Source organism: Pleurodeles waltl, chromosome 4_1 (genome assembly GCF_031143425.1).
Source record: "Pleurodeles waltl isolate 20211129_DDA chromosome 4_1, aPleWal1.hap1.20221129, whole genome shotgun sequence".
NCBI classification, from domain to species: Eukaryota; Metazoa; Chordata; class Amphibia; order Caudata; family Salamandridae; genus Pleurodeles; species Pleurodeles waltl.
In genome coordinates, this window is record NC_090442.1 from 320115528 (window position 1) to 320131999 (window position 16472).

Sequence of the window (16472 nt, forward strand, 5' to 3'; positions counted from 1 at the left end):
GCTCCAGCTGGGCACACAGTTCATGTATAGTGGCTCAGTCAAGTCGGTATCGTAGTATGATATGGCGTTCTTCCATTGTCGACAGGTCCACCAGTGGTCGGTACACGCGAGGATTCATCCTTCTCCTCGCAAGTCCCAGCGGACGGTGCCTAGGAAGGACAACATGGAGCACAGAGTCAAGCAAATCACAGGTACGTTCACGACTGCATGCATAGCACACGATTATCTATGTATTGAAAGGCGTGTATGTATGGCAATGCAAGGCCTAGGCCTGTGTGACGCAGTACAAATTATGCCATGTGGGCCCTTGAAATGGCGGCTGCCTGACCTGTGAAGTGGGACAATGGGATGTGAGGTCAATGCGCTGGCGTGGCACACCGTGGCGGTAGGCGGTCGAAGACCGCTATATGAAGCCGCATTGGCTAACATTGAAGCCTATGGGTTTCAGGAGCCAATGACGAGGTGCGCCGGCGGTCGCGGTACGCACCGCCGCGGTACGCACCGCCGCGGGCGTGACCGCCATTTTCTATCTGCTTAATCACTCGAGACCTGATCATCCACAGGAGAGGACCTATACTGCAAGTGCTGCTGTGACCTCGGTCTGGAAGTGACAATGGCTGCTGCGACTGGGGAAAGGGCCCCTGCCTTCACGTCTGAGGAGTTGGAGAAACTTGTGGATGGGGTCCTCCCCCAGTATGCGTTACTCTACGGTCCTCCAGACCAACAGGTAAGTACACTGGGTGCACATTGAATGGGCTATGCCTGTGTGGAGTGGGGTGGATGTAAGTTGGTGGGGTGGGGGGCGAATGAGGAGTGCAACGCACGACAGGTGAGAGCATGTGCCATATGGCAAGGTTGGGGAGGGGGGGCCAATCGCATCTAACATGCAGAAAATTGATGATTTTTCCTTCCCACCCTGTACATGTCAAATAGGTCAGCGCCCATCAGAAAGTGGACATTTGGCGTGCCATCGCCAAGGAAGTCCGGGCCCTGGGGGTCCACGTCAGACGGGGCACCCACTGCCGCAAAAGGTGGGAGGACATCCGCTGCGGGACCAAGAGGACCGCCAAGTCACTGCTGGGGATGGCCTCCCAACCTAGGAGGGGTGCCAGTCGTACCCTGACCCCTCTGATGTCCCGGATCCTGGCGGTGGCCTACCCTGATTTGGATGGGCGCTTGAGGACATCACAGCAGACACAAGGGGGTGAGTATCAGCACATTCTGCTATCTCTCTGCGCAGTGGAGGCGTCTGGGTGGGGGAGGAGGGTTGTGGGTGACATTAGGCCAGGGCGCTTTCTGTAGTGTAGTCCTCTCCTTTAGGCATGGCCCTGTGCTCCCGGCCCCCACCTCTGTAGGGTGACAAGTACAGCTATCGATGGTCCAGCATCACACATCTGCACCTTTGTCATCTCTAGACCTGTTGTCCTAGTCAGAAGTACTGAGTAGTGTACCCCGAATGCGCGGCTTAGTGCATGAGGCTCCTGTGTCTGTCCTCTCCGCCAACGGTGTTGACATTGCATGCACTCAACCTGGTCTTCGTTTTTCTCCCCCCACCCTTCTTCTTCATCTTCTTGTGCATGTGTGCATTAGCATCATCAGGCGGAGGAGAATTGGCATCGGAGCACGAGGGAGCTGCAAGTCACAAGGCCCCGGTGGGACCAGGAACAGACACCGAGGGCACAAGTGATCCGGAGGGCGAGGGGAGCACCACAACGGGGACCGGTGGTGACACCAGCGACAGCGACACATCCTCGGATGGGAGCTCCCTAGCGGTGGCGGCAACATCCGGGCCCCCCGCCTCTACAGGTACAGCCGCCACCCAGCGCACCAGCCCCGCCCTCCCAGCAGCCCCTCAGCCTACGCTCCGTGTCCGCTCGCCCAGGAAGGCGGGCGTCTCCTTCGCCCCAGGCACCTCAGCCCCTGCCCCTGTTACCCCTGCTGCCCTCAGTGAGGAGGTCATTGACCTCCTGAGGACCATCATTGTTGGGCAGACTACCCTTTTGAATGCCATCCAGGAGGTAGAAAGGGAGGTGCATCGGAGCAATGCCTACCTGGAGGGCATTCATTCGGGTCAGGCTGCCCATCAACGATCGTTCAATGCTCTGGCCTCAGCACTGATGGCAGCCATTGTCCCTGTTTCCAGCCTCCCTCTTCTGACTGCCTCCAGCCTGCCTCTGTCTCCTGTTCCTCAGCCTATCCCATCCACACCATCAGACCAGCCTGCACACACCTCAACACCCAAGGGCAGCTCATCCAGACACAAGCACCACAGAACCCACAAGCATTCACGCAAGCAACACCCAGATGCAGACATTCCAACAGTCACTACCACCTCTGTGTCCCCCTCCTCCTCGTCTCCCTCCTCCCTCCCTGTGACGTCTACACTCACACCTGCATGCACACCACCATCAGCCAGTGCTTCCATCACCAGCACACCCTCCAGTCCAGTCCGCACACATTCAGTCACCACCCCCACTACCATTTACACGTCCCCTGTGTCCTCTCCCACTGTGTCTGTCACCCCCTCTTCCAAGACACACAAACGCAGGCAGACACCCACCCAACAGCCATCCACCTCACGACAGCCTCCAGCACAAGCACCTGCACCCAAAGACAGCACACCTGACTCTCCTACAACCACATCCTCTTCCTCCACTCCCATCACCACTTCTCCTACCTTTTACCTTGGTCCTAAGAAAGTTTTCCTCGCTAATCTTGACCTCTTTCCCTCCACTGACCCACCCCCTCCATCATCAAAGAGTCCCAAGAGCACCTCAGCCACCACCAGCCCAGCTTCGAGTGTCACTGTGGTGCTGTTAGGGTTTGTGCACAGCAAAGAGCATGTCCCCTCTCACTGCACTAGTGGGTTCTGTAATAGCTCCCTTTTAAACTTACTATTGAAAGCCTTTCTTGTTATCTCACCTTCCCCATCCCCCTAGGCTTCTGTGTATGTTGTTTAATGTGCTGTTTTGTTTACACATTGGGCCTTGCTTTTACCAAGGCTTCTTTAAAACACTCCTCCCTAGGCCATGTGTTAATTCAACTCACTTGTATAATAACTGAAACTCTGCACACCTTTCAAGAACATGTGCAGCTTGTGAGGACCACACCCAGCTCTTCAAACCACACCCAGCTCTGCACACCTTTCAAGAACATGTGCAGCATGTGAGGACCACACCCAGCCCTTCAAACCACACCCAGCTCTTCGAACCACACCCAGCCCTGTCTATAAAAGGCAGCCCCCGAGCCTCACCCAGTGCTTGTGCTCGTCTACCTCCCGCTTACCTGAGACCAGATCCCTCGGCGCTGGCACTCCTGCTCTCTACAGACTTTCATTGGCTTCAATGGGTGCAGCTGCTGGCTCTTCCTTCCTCCGGTTTCCGGTTCCTCCTTGCCTCAGCCTCTCTCCTACAAGCAACCTGCAAAAGAGAAAGAAGACAAGGTTAGACTGATCAGTATCTCTTGCCAGCAACAAGTAAGTGCAAAACCTTTTATTACCTGAAAGAACTTTTAAAACAATTTCTGGATTCGTGTATAGACAATTTGAAACAAGACACCTTCCACGAACATTGTGATTCAAACTCTTTGTTACAAGAATACTTTGCGGAACTTTGTGAAGCAAACATTTTTTTTAATGGAACTTTTAAGAATTGAACAGTGGAAACCATTAACAGCAAGACAAACAGTAAATCAAGGACTTGCACAAATTACATGCTGTATTTTGATGTAAAAGTACAGTATTTGTTTTATAATAGATTCTGGAAATATGGGAAAAGTGAGTCTGCCATTGGGAGTTTAGGCTTTAGTTATATTAAGATGAATGTTAGATATTGGTAATTCTGATAACAGTATTTGTTTAATGTTTTAGAAGCTTTACAGCAATAGAAAGCACATCCCAGAGTAGTAACACATTCCAAACCTGGAAACTAGAGACCAGGATCCAAGAGGTACTTTTAGAAGAGAATTTCTAATAAATAAAGGGATAGTCAGGAACCCATTTAGGAATAGGTTGTACTTATCTGTTCTTTGTTTATGTTTCATTAGGCACCAGTTTCTACAGAAGTCAGAAAGGGCCGCAGATTTGTGCAGCACTTCAACAGTGGAAACGCAAGAACGGTGTTGTCTCTCTTTTTTATTTTATCCACTTCCCCCCTTCCCTTGAGCTTCTGTTCTTAGTGCACTGTTTTAAAAACTAGTGTGCTGGAACAAGCAGTTTCAGGGTGGGGTCGGATTGTCTTCAACCTCCATCAGAACTGAACAAGGACTCAGGTGAGCTGGGCTTTGACAGGTGCATGGGTTCTGGAGTCCACCCTTTGCCAGCAGTGACACTTCAATCAGCAGCAAGGGGACAGCCAGCCCCCCCCCAGGCAAGAGGACCCGGAAACTAAAGGGCCGCCGTGAGAGGACTGACACGGCTGCCCCCAAGGAGCCAAGTTCGCCCACTTCACCAGCCACAACAGCTAGGGGAGGCAAGGGCCCGAGAGCCCCATCTAAGGAGCGAAAGGGCAGCAGGGTGGAGAAGTCAGCCAGCAGGAGCGCGGAGCAGGAGGGGCCCACAAGCCCCATCCCGAGTGTTAGGGAGAACACCAAAGGGCCCAGGACTCTGTCACCGAAGGGTCCAGCAACAGCACGGTCGGAGGGCGACTGAGCAGGGAGTCCAGGCCAGGTCTGGCTCCCTTGACTTACTGGACGAGCACCGCTGAAGAGGGCCCCGCCGTGCAGAAGAGCACCGCTGAAGAGGGCCCGCCGTGCAGAAGAGCACCGCTGAACAGGGCCCCGCCGTGCAGAAGAGCACCGCTGAACAGGGCCCCGCCGTGCAGAAGAGCACCGCTGAACAGGGCCCCGCCGTGCAGAAGAGCACCGCTGAAGAGGGCCCCGCCGTGCAGAAGAGCACCGCTGAAGAGGGCCCCGGGCCCCGCCGTCTCAAGCACCGCTCCGCTGGGCCCCGCCGTCTCAAGCACCGCTCCGCTGGGCCCTTCCTGTCAAGCACCGCTCCGCTGGTCCCTTCCTGTCAAGCACCGCTCCGCTGGGCCCTGCCGTCTCAAGCACCGCTCCGCTGGGCCCCGCAGTCTCAAGCACCGCTCCGCTGGGCCCCGCCGTCTCAAGCACCGCTTCGCTGGGCCCTTCCTGTCAAGCACCGCTCCGCTGGGCCCTTCCTGTCAAGCACCGCTCCGCTGGGCCCTTCCTGTCAAGCACTGCTCCGCTGGGCCCTTCCTGTCAAGCACCGCTCCGCTGGGCCCTGCCGTCTCAAGCACCGCTCCGCTGGGCCCCGCAGTCTCAAGCACCGCTCCGCTGGGCCCCGCCGTCTCAAGCACCGCTCCGCTGGGCCCTTCCTGTCAAGCACCGCTCCGCTGGGCCCTTCCTGTCAAGCACCGCTCCGCTGGGCCCTTCCTGTCAAGCACTGCTCCGCTGGGCCCTTCCTGTCAAGCACCGCTCCGCTGGGCCCTGCTGTCTCAAGCACCGCTCCGCTGGGCCCCGCAGTCTCAAGCACCGCTCCGCTGGGCCCCGCCGTCTCAAGCACCACTCCGCTGGGCCCTTCCTGTCAAGCACCGCTCCGCTGGGCCCTTCCTGTCAAGCACCGCTCCACTGGGCCCCGCCGTCTCAAGCACCGCTCCGCTGGGCCCTTCCTGTCAAGCACCGCTCCGCTGGGCCCTTCCTGTCAAGCACCGCTCCGCTGGGCCCCGCCGTCTCAAGCACCGCTCCGCTGGGCCCCGCAGTCTCAAGCACCGCTCTGCTGGGCCCTTCCTGTCAAGCACCGCTCCGCTGGGCCCTTCCTGTCAAGCACCGCTCCGCTGGGCCCCGCCGTCTCAAGCACCGCTCCACTGGGCCCTTCCTGTCAAGCACCGCTCCGCTGGGCCCCGCCGTCTCAAGCACCGCTCCACTGGGCCCTTCCTGTCAAGCACCGCTCCGCTGGGCCCTTCCTGTCAAGCACTGCTCCGCTGGGCCCTTCCTGTCAAGCACCGCTCCGCTGGGCCCCGCCGTCTCAAGCACCGCTCCGCTGGGCCCCGCAGTCTCAAGCACCGCTCCGCTGGGCCCTTCCTGTCAAGCACCGCTCCGCTGGGCCCTTCCTGTCAAGCACCGCTCCGCTGGGCCCCGCCGTCTCAAGCACCGCTCCGCTGGGCCCTTCCTGTCAAGCACCGCTCCGCTGGGCCCCGCCGTCTCAAGCACCGCTCCGCTGGGCCCTTCCTGTCAAGCACCGCTCCGCTGGGCCCTTCCTGTCAAGCACCGCTCCGCTGGGCCCCGCCGTCTCAAGCACCGCTCCGCTGGGCCCCGCAGTCTCAAGCACCGCTCCGCTGGGCCCTTCCTGTCAAGCACCGCTCTGCTGGGCCCCGCCGTCTCAAGCACCGCTCCGCTGGGCCCTTCCTGTCAAGCACCGCTCCGCTGGGCCCCGCCGTCTCAAGCACCGCTCCGCTGGGCCCTTCCTGTCAAGCACTGCTCCGCTGGGCCCTTCCTGTCAAGCACCGCTCCGCTGGGCCCCGCCGTCTCAATCACCGCTCCGCTGGGCCCCGCAGTCTCAAGCACCGCTCCGCTGGGCCCTTCCTGTCAAGCACTGCTCCGCTGGGCCCTTCCTGTCAAGCACCGCTCCGCTGGGCCCCGCCGTCTCAAGCACCGCTCCGCTGGGCCCCGCAGTCTCAAGCACCGCTCCGCTGGGCCCCGCCGTCTCAAGCACTGCTCCGCTGGGCCCCGCCGTCTCAAGCATCGCTCCGCTGGGCCCTTCCTGCATGCACTGTTAACGGTTCACTGTGCCCACCATGCCTCCTCCTTGACCAGTGGAGACTGTAATCCACTTGAGAGACTGTGGCTTTGCACTCCCCAGGATGGAACAGTGGGCAACCCACCCACTGTAGAGACTTAAGAGACTGTGGCTTTGCACTCCCCAGGATGGCACAGTGGGCAACCCACCCACTTGTGAGACTTGAGAGACTGTGGCTTTGCACTCCCCAGGATGGCACAGTGGGCAACCCACCCACTTGTGAGACTTGAGAGACTGTGGCTTTGCACTCCCCAGGATGGAACAGTGGGCAACCCACCTACTGTAGAGACTTGAGAGACTGTGGCTTTGCACTCCCCAGGATGGCACAGTAGGCATGGTGGCCCCTTCGTGGTTCTGGCGTCGTGGACTCATGTGGCTGTGGTGCCCCCCCCTTCCCTTCCCCCTGAGGTGCCTGTAGTTTTTTCATCAGATTCCCCTGCAGTGTTCTCTCCAGAGGACTCAGGTCTCCTGTGTGGGCTTTGCCCTTGTGTTGTTACACTTTGGCCCACGGACACTTCGATTTTCTTTTGATGTGCAGGACTAATTGCCTCGGTTATCCATTGCACTGTATATAGACTTATTTTGATATTGATTTTTGGGCTAGTTGACCATAAATTTTCAGAGCCTATTTTGTACATGAATTTTTATTCACAATTTAATTATGTCTTTGCATTTATCAGGGGGGTTTGGGTGGTGTCACTGTGACTTGTTGCTCTGCATTGGTGTGTACATAGTTTGGGGGGGGTGGGGGTCGCATATGTGTGTGCCCGTAAGCTTTCCTCCTCCCCCCTCCCGTGTGTCGTAGGTGCAGTACTCACCGTTCTCGTCTGTGCCGGCGTTCGTACTCGTGGTAGATGAGCAGGTAGACGAGAGCAGGTAGTATGTTTAATTCGGGTTCCATGCTGTCCTCCTTCCTCGTGGAGTGCGTAGAGGTGAGCGTTTTCCCGTTCGTAGTCTGTTTCCGCCGTGTTTTTATCGGCGGGGCTCCCGCCCCGGAAAAGGTGGCGGATTGGTGAGTTATGATACTGTGGGCGGTACATTGTCTGCCGCCTGCCTGTTGGCGGTGACCGCCGCGCTGTTTGTCTGTACCGCCGCGGCGGGCGGAGTGTTAATGTGGCAGGCTGTGTTGGCGGTTCCCGCCAGGGTCAGAATTCAATTTTTTGGACCGCCAGCCTGTTGGCGGGTTGGCCGCCCCTTTATCACCGACCGCCAGGGTTAGAATCACCCCCATAGTGAGCAAAAATATCTCATCCCCTTGTACATTCCTATGCTATGAATAAAGCAAATGATCCTCATGCCATATTGTACTTACCAACCAGCCAGGCCCTCTCAGGTAGCATTTGTGACATTTGCAGAGTATGGTGCTGTTCTGTAGTACAAAGGAATCATGTGTTGACTCTGAGAAACAAATCAGGTAAGCAGACAACTTGCACATTGATTGAATGAAAGTTCTTCCAATTGAGGTAGATCTGTTTCCCGGCGTGTGGTGACTCCAGGGCAATATGTGTGCTGTCAATTGCTCCAACCACTTGTGGAATCCCACTCAAAGCATAAAAACCTCTTTTCATATTGGCAAACACCTGATGTCGTGGAAACTGAATGAAGCTGTTGATTTGTCTCATCAATGAAGAAAGGACTTCTTGTAGCACATCACAGAAAGTTGGTTGACATGCCTCCAGATACTGCCACAAATGAAGTAGTGCCAGGATTTTCACTATTAGTATTATTGCTGTTGTGTTCCTATTGTGAGGCAGAATATCAGGCTCCAGCTGGTGATATAAATTCAGAATAGTTTGCCTATTCAATCGGTATTTTTTTATGATGTCCTTTTCCTCCATGGTGGAAAGGTCTGGAAAAGGTCTGAAGATTTGAAACTGTCTTCTTCTACCCTTCCCTGGGTTCATATGTCTGCATTTAAGAAAAAACAAAGTATCACTTGAAATGGTCCTACAAAGCTTTGATAATCAACACACATTTCATGTTTTTATAATAATACATCTTTTAGCAACAAATATGTAGAGCATATTTTTGTGTTATATTGTAACTTCAAAATACAATTTTTTACATGTCAGATATTTTTAATATTCATGTGTAAATGATACATTTCAAATGTATTATTTACACATTAATTTTTTTTATTTTTTTATCTTTCAATGGAAGTATAAAATACACCACGTCACAATTCATGTTAAACACAGTAAAGGTTTGCAATTTAATGTTTAAAACTTTAAAAATTACAGTGCTGTGCTTATCTTACATTTGTAAACAAACTAGCCACCATTTTGAGTGGTGGTGATGCACATTACATTTAAAAATACACCGCTTGTTGGAAAGTGGATTATTGGTAAAGACAGGTAAGTACGTACACTTATCAATAGGCCACTAACCTCCACTTAGGTCCAGTTAGGTCTTAATAAATTAAACCCAGCTCAACCCTTGGTAGCTTGGCAATGAGTGAAAAAGGCTTAACTTAGGAGAGAAGTCTCTAAAGTATTTAAAAATGACAAAACAGTAAATAAGTAAAATACAAAACACAACAAAAATTCAAAACCAATTTATAAAAATAGATTGTATTTTTATTGTTAAAAACGACACCTAATTGATTAAAATCGGATAAGGGGAACAGAGTTATGAATTTTTAAAGAATTAGGCCCCCATTATGACAATGGAGGTAAAAACCACCTACCGCCGTGGCAACTGCTGCCAAAAGACTGTCGCCGTGGCTACCATCCGTCCGCCATAACTTGAACCCAGCTGGATTTCCACCACAAGAAGGGGTGAAATCCAGCTGTGGCGATACTGGAGGATGGCGGTAAGGTGGCGCTGCTAAAAAATAATATGGCCTGGCGGTGCTCTGTTGGCGGGTGCCGCTGGCGGTTGCAGAGCCCTGTCCCGTCCCCCGCCGGAAGACCCCCTGGATCCAGGTAAGTTGGGTTTCCAACAAGGGACGGGAGTGGGGGGCGTTTTGTGTGTGTCTGGTGGGGTGTGCATGAATGTGTGAGTGTGCGTGTGAATGTAAGTGTGTGCTTAGTGTTGTTTGCGTGCATGCATGTATAAATGGGTGTGAGTGCGTGTATGTATGGAAATGTGAATCCGTGTCTGCGTGTATGTTTTGATGTGTGTGCAGATGTGTGCATGAATGAATGAATGCATGTGTCTATGTATGTGTGGATGAGTGTGTGTCTGTGTGTATGGGGGTCATGAATGTAGGGGGGCTCATGGGGTGTTTGGGGAGTGTTGGTGGGGAGGGGGCCTCGTATCAGTGACAGGGAAGGAATTCCCTGTCACTGATAGGGCCTACGGCCATGGTTTTTGTAGCGTTATGAATGCCATGAAACTATGGCGGTAGGCAGGATCTTGACACCACCAGCAGAACAATGGCGGCCGCCGGGCTGAAGATTGTTATCTCCAGACCGGCGGCTGCTACCGCCATGGTGGTTGGAGTGGTACATTGGCAGATTGGCTTCAGGCAACCCGCCAATGTCATAATGTGGCGGTAAGTACTGCCAGCCTGTTGGCGGTACTACCGTCAAATTAGCTCTGACCACATAGTGACCCCTTAATGTTTTCTAGCACGTAGATGCAACTAGCACTCAAAAAGTTTAAAAAGGTCACACTGAAAAGGGACAAAGTCCAGAGTTCAGGCCACCCACAAGGTAACACTGTCACACTTACTTTCAGAAGTGTTTCTTGATTTAGGAAAGTGGTCCACAGCACCAGCCAAGGGTTCAGGGACGATGGTTTGCCTCTTGAGGTCTGGGACTACAACTCCCACAAAGCACCTCTTCAACTTATGGAGTTGCTCCAAACGTCTCTTCCAGAGGTCCTTTTTGGGTACTCACAACTTGATCCAAAGTTTAAGAAGCTCTAAGTTGCTCCTTGGGAGTTGGGACTACAATTCCCAGAATGCATCTGTCAGAATCCTCAAATGGTCACTGGACTCTGGTCAGCTGGGCTTTGCTTGCAGGACTTGATGCAGGGGACTCTGGGCAGCTCCTTTGTACCTGTAGCAAATAGGGAGTCCCTTCTTGAAGCATTAGAAGACAGGCAAAATCCCTTAAGTGGTGAAGCCCAAGTGTGCAGCTGGTGCATTCCTTCAGAGTGCAGTGTCCAGGTGCAGGTCAGAGGTCTAGCAGGGCAGTCCTTCGTCTTCTTTGTCTTGTTCCTTGTAGGGATCTGGTAAGAATCTGAGGTGTGGGTGCAGCTCTGCCATATTTATCCTTGCTCCTGGGTGAAAAACAGGGGGGTCCTGGTTCTCCAATCAGATGTAGGGTCCTTCCCCCTGTGATGACCACTTCCTGGTGAGTGTGGCAAAAATCAATCCCAGAGAGCAACATTCTTCAAAAATACATCATGGCTAAAAATGATTTTTGGAGGTTACATCTGGCTGAGCCCACCCACTGGTGTGGCTAAAACTCCTAAGCACACCCCGCTACTGATCTCTTCTATTCTAATCAAGAGGGCATCTAATTTTCTGGGATTGCAGGATGCAAGAGTGGTGCTGGGTTGCTCCAAATGGCCTTCCCTGCCTTTGAAGACCAGTTTGGCAGCCCTCCCCCGTCCTGCTTCCCCATCTGCTTCAGGTAGTTCTCCTCCCCCTAGCACATCCTTTCTGTTGGGCTCAGGCCACTTCACACCTCATCAAGGCAGCCTCGCCAGGCTGCCAGAGGCGGACCAATCAGAGAAGGGCACTACTGAGCTGAAGTTGGCAACTTTTAGTTAGAGTTTTAAACTCTTTACCTGAACTAGTCATATTAAATCCAACAATTGTAAGTTGTGGGATTTTTATAACAATATATTTTATACCAAACTCGAGGTATCTGACACTTAAGAGAACTTTGTTAATTAAAATAAAGTCTCCCCATTTTTGCCTATGGAGGCTATTCACTACAGTGAGGGGAAAAAACTAATGTGGCTGTTTTCCCTCACCAGGGCTTATAAAACTATTGTTATAAGGTCCCTGCTTATAGTTAGATGGCACCCAACACTAGGGGCACACAGGGCACACCTTAGGGGTGACTTATATGTAAAAATAAGGTAGTTTAAGACTTTGGAACTACTTTTAATTCCAAAGTCGAATTTGCATTTAACTTTAATTTAAAAGCAGCCAGCAAGGCAGGCCTGCCTTTAAAATGACCCTGGGCACCTAAGTAGTGCACCTGTGGGTACACTACCTATGCTGCGATCCCTAAACCTACATGCCCTACCATATACTAGGGGCTTATAGGTAGGTTGACATAGCCAATTATAATTTGTCTAATTTGCATACTTATTTAATGCAGAACACAGGCCCTGGGACTGGTTAGCAGTACCCAGGGCACCATCAGAGTCAGGAAAACACCAGAAAAAGTGAAAAATGGGGGCACAAAGATAGGGGGGCTCTGCAATCAGTTATTTTTTCTCACACAGCTTCAAACCCTAAAGTGGTAGATGCATGACCTTCCTGTCAAGACATTGACTATCTGACAGCTGTAGGTGGAAGTTGACCGCGTAGTAGGTGTAATAGTCCACGGCAGACAGTTATAGGCTAATGTGTGTGATGGCCATGAACAAAAGCCAATGGCTGTGACCATCTCTTCTGTAGATCATGTATGCTGTGTACTTGTATGGGACATCTCAAGAAAAGTTCACTTGCCTCCTAACACTACAGCCAACAACACCTCCTCCATTTCTGCTGCTGTTACTTACCTTTGGAAGCTAGGATGCCGGGCAAAGCAGGTGAGACGGCCCCTACCTTCTCCCCTGAGGAGTTAGAACTCCACACCATGGAGGTACTATCCCTATACAGCCAGTTGTATGGAAACCCAGATAAACAGGTAAATGTTTGATTTGGACATGTTTTATAGGTAACATGTTTCTTCATCATACACAGGTGTTTTATTCCTTTTTGTTCATGCGTGAAGTGTTGTGTTTGGAGTGTAGTGAACTGAATAATGTAGCAAGCAACATAATGATCTTTGACAATATTTTAAATGTCTGTAAATTGATGAAAGGTCCTCTGAATGAATAAGATTGTCAGTTTATTTTACTCACAAATCCAGATTTCCTTTGTCAAACTGCATGGCCATTAGACACTGTACCAGTAGTGTAAATGAAAATTTCAGCCAAATGTCAAAATGAGAGAAATGTACAGTGCAGTAAGAAAACTTCAAGTTATGCAGTTGTCTGATGTGTTTGTTTCAATTTAAAGCACATTCCATTTTCTGAAAGATGAATGTCTGTTTGTGTTAGCCACGTAACTGTGTTACATATGGGGAAAGGTATATCCTGTGCTGTAAGTATAAATGTCAGAGGCTCCCAATCACCCATACTGGTATGTCCCATTGCTACACACTTGATCATACATCACAAAATACCATGCTCTCACTGACACACATGTAAGTCCTTCCGTACTGCCTTTTGTCATTGTATGTGTTTCAAACCATAGTATCCGCCTCTAATAAACTTTGGCATTAAGCCAAAGTCACTGTGCATTGGGGGGGGGTGCTAATATCGTATGTTTTTTAGCTATTAGTAGATCACAATGATTTGTACTGCTCAGGAGTGGCTCTCACTACAGGAAAGGTTTCAGACCCCTGGCCTAGATGATGTTTGTGGCCTGGATTAGTAACTTGAGGCACTTGAAAATGTTGAGGGTGTTCAACAGGTCACTACAAATTAGTATTTCCTAGCAAAAAAAGTTCATAAATAATCTGTACTGACTTTTTAGAATTGCTTTTGAGAGATGTTACAAATTGTGTCAGCAAAATATATACAAGCAAAACCTCATAAAACATGTTTTTCTTTATTTTTTCTCATCTATACAGGTCATTGCCTATCAGAAGAAGGTGATATGGAAGACCACTGCCAAGAAAGTGCAGATGCTGAGGGTCTAACAAGGGTGCAGCCCCCACTGCCGAAAGAGGTGGGAGGACCGATGATGCTAGACCAGAAAGTCAGCCGAAGTCCAGCTCGGCCAGTCCTTCCAAAGTAGGAAGCATGTGGACCAAACCCTGAACCCCCTAATGACCTCCATACTTCTGATGGCCTATCTGGACCTCGATGGCCGGTTGGGAGCTCAAGACCAGTATCAAGGAGGTAAGTTCTGGTGTGAGCTCAACATGTTAAATTAATAATTTGTTTAAAGCAACTAATTTTGCCATCAGCATTAAGGTTGATATATGTCAAACATAGAAGAAAAGTCTTAAAGGGGTAAGCTTTACCCAAGGTGTAAGATGATGTGTTTTGTAGATTACATTTTGGGAAAAGACTCATTTGATTTGTGTTTATGACCAAAGGACTGGTTTGAGCAGACACGTCTTCCTAAACAACTAGTATACATCATGTAGTTTGATGTTATAAGGGAAAGTAGTACAAAAATGTCCTCTGGTATTTATTGTGTCAGGTGTGATGCTCCTTCACTATTGTGAATGATGTTGTATTAGCTCTATTACTGGTGACAACATAAAATGTTATTATGATATAATGGATGTTCCAAACGTCACATTAGTAAGTTGGTTTTACACACAAGCAAGAGTGAGCATGTGAGCCAAAAGGACTAGTAACATCAGCTAAAATCGCTACCTTTTTGCTTCAAAACTTATCCCAGATGTGTTTCAAAACACATATATTACTTCATTCATGTTAAAAGTAACAGATTTGCATGATGTACTACTCCTTCACAAATGTGCATGTAAGCCAGTCTGTTTTGTGAAAAATAATTGTAATAGGCATTCAATTTGTTGGTACAACACACTCAGGAATGTGTACACATTGGTGACCGAGTACCACATACCATAAACCATTTTACAATGTCCCTTGCTATGTTGAGATGATAAAACAATAAGGGATAAAAATGGGATATTTAAAGGAACTTTTGCAGAAGGAAATTTCCATCACATATGTGTTAGAATATCCCATCTGGAAAACTCAATACCATGCCCAAATCATGACTCATTTTGTAAATGTAAATGCATCAAGATGTAATCTGTAGGATATTGTCAATTGCATGTGAATCTTTGATTAGAAATATATGATTCCGTGTATATAATATTTACTGTGATGTTGTAGCAATTGTTTTCTAAATGGAAAGCCAGCATGTTTTGTGAAACAATTACACAATAGTTAAACAGACTTCAAATAACTAGAGCTATTTACGACTCAAAAGCAAAAATCTTTTAGCTCTATACTGAAGTGGATTAGCAAGGTATCAATGCCTAGCTATGTATTTATGCTGTATGAATCATTTGTCAATCCACCACAAAATAGTATTCTCGATTTCTTCAACAGCATATGTATTTACATAGTGAGTGATACATTGAGAAGATACTTCTGTACAGAATCCATATAATCTTTTTTATATTTGAAATTAGTTACTTGAAGTTAGTCTTACCATTGTGAAATGCCCAAACTAAGGAAACAGGCTTTCAGTTTATACAAATTATCGTGAAACATTGCAAGATTTGTTGACATACATTGATTCATGTTTTACTTTTGTGGTTGAAAATAATGCAGATGTTTATGCCATCTAAAGATACTGTACAAATGCATTTTTGGTTTATATCCTTTTTTGTGACATAAGTTAATTATTCTAAATAACAAAGCCCACTCATTCAGAGGTGTTAAACAGTTCCTGCAGAAAAATTAAACTAGATATGCGAGTCAAGGTCATACACGATATGAAGCTATCATGGGTAATTACAACACTGTAAACAAAGGGTTTCTGAATATTTAATCAAACTTCATAGTCAGTTCTATTTAAACAGATACAATAAAACTGTTGTATCTGTCATTTCAGCATTATCAGGAGCAGGCGAAGGTGATATTGGCCATGTAGGTGGGAAAGCAGCTGGCCACCGTGGTTCAGGCGCTAAGACCACTGACACTGATGGACCCAGTGACATGGAGGGTGAGGGGACTGGCACGGAGGCCATGAGCTCAACATCTTTATCTTGGGAGGCCTCCACAGAATACCAGTCCCAATTGGTGGCGGACCCTACAGCTACTGTTCAACCTGCATCCTTGTTCAATACCTAGATTCCCATCTCCACCCTCCCATTTGCCCCCCAGATGGCCGAACTCACTGCTCTAGAAACAGTGGGGTCTCTTTTGCCTCAGACACCCCCCTCTATCCCTGTCCCTCTGGCTGCACTGTTGACCTCCTACAGAACATCTCTGTAGGCCAGACTGTATTTCCCAATGCTATCCAGGGACTTAGTTTCTGGATGCAACAAATGGGAGCATACCTGGAAGACATTCACTGCGCTATTTCTGGCCTTCAAAAGTAATTTCAAGGTCTAGCCTCCTCACTGACTGCAGCCTCTCAACCTTGTACCCCAACTCCCATCCATTACCCTCCCACTTCCCTATTCCCAGCCCTGGCCCAAGCACACTCATTTCCTTGAATACACCTACTAACACAGACACAAGCAGCATACAAAAGTGCAAACACACAAAGAAAGATAAGCATGTACCCAGCCAAGATACACACAGTGCTGCCACAATACCCACAACACCCACCACCATACCCACCACCACACCTATCACAACTCCCACCACCACAACACCGACCATCACAACTCCCACCATCACAGATACAACCACCACAGATACATCCACCACACCCACAACACCAACCATCACAGACACATTTGTCACCACCACATCAACCAACATACCCACAGCCACCTGCACACCCACAAGCATCACAACCACAACATCCACCACTGCATCACACTCA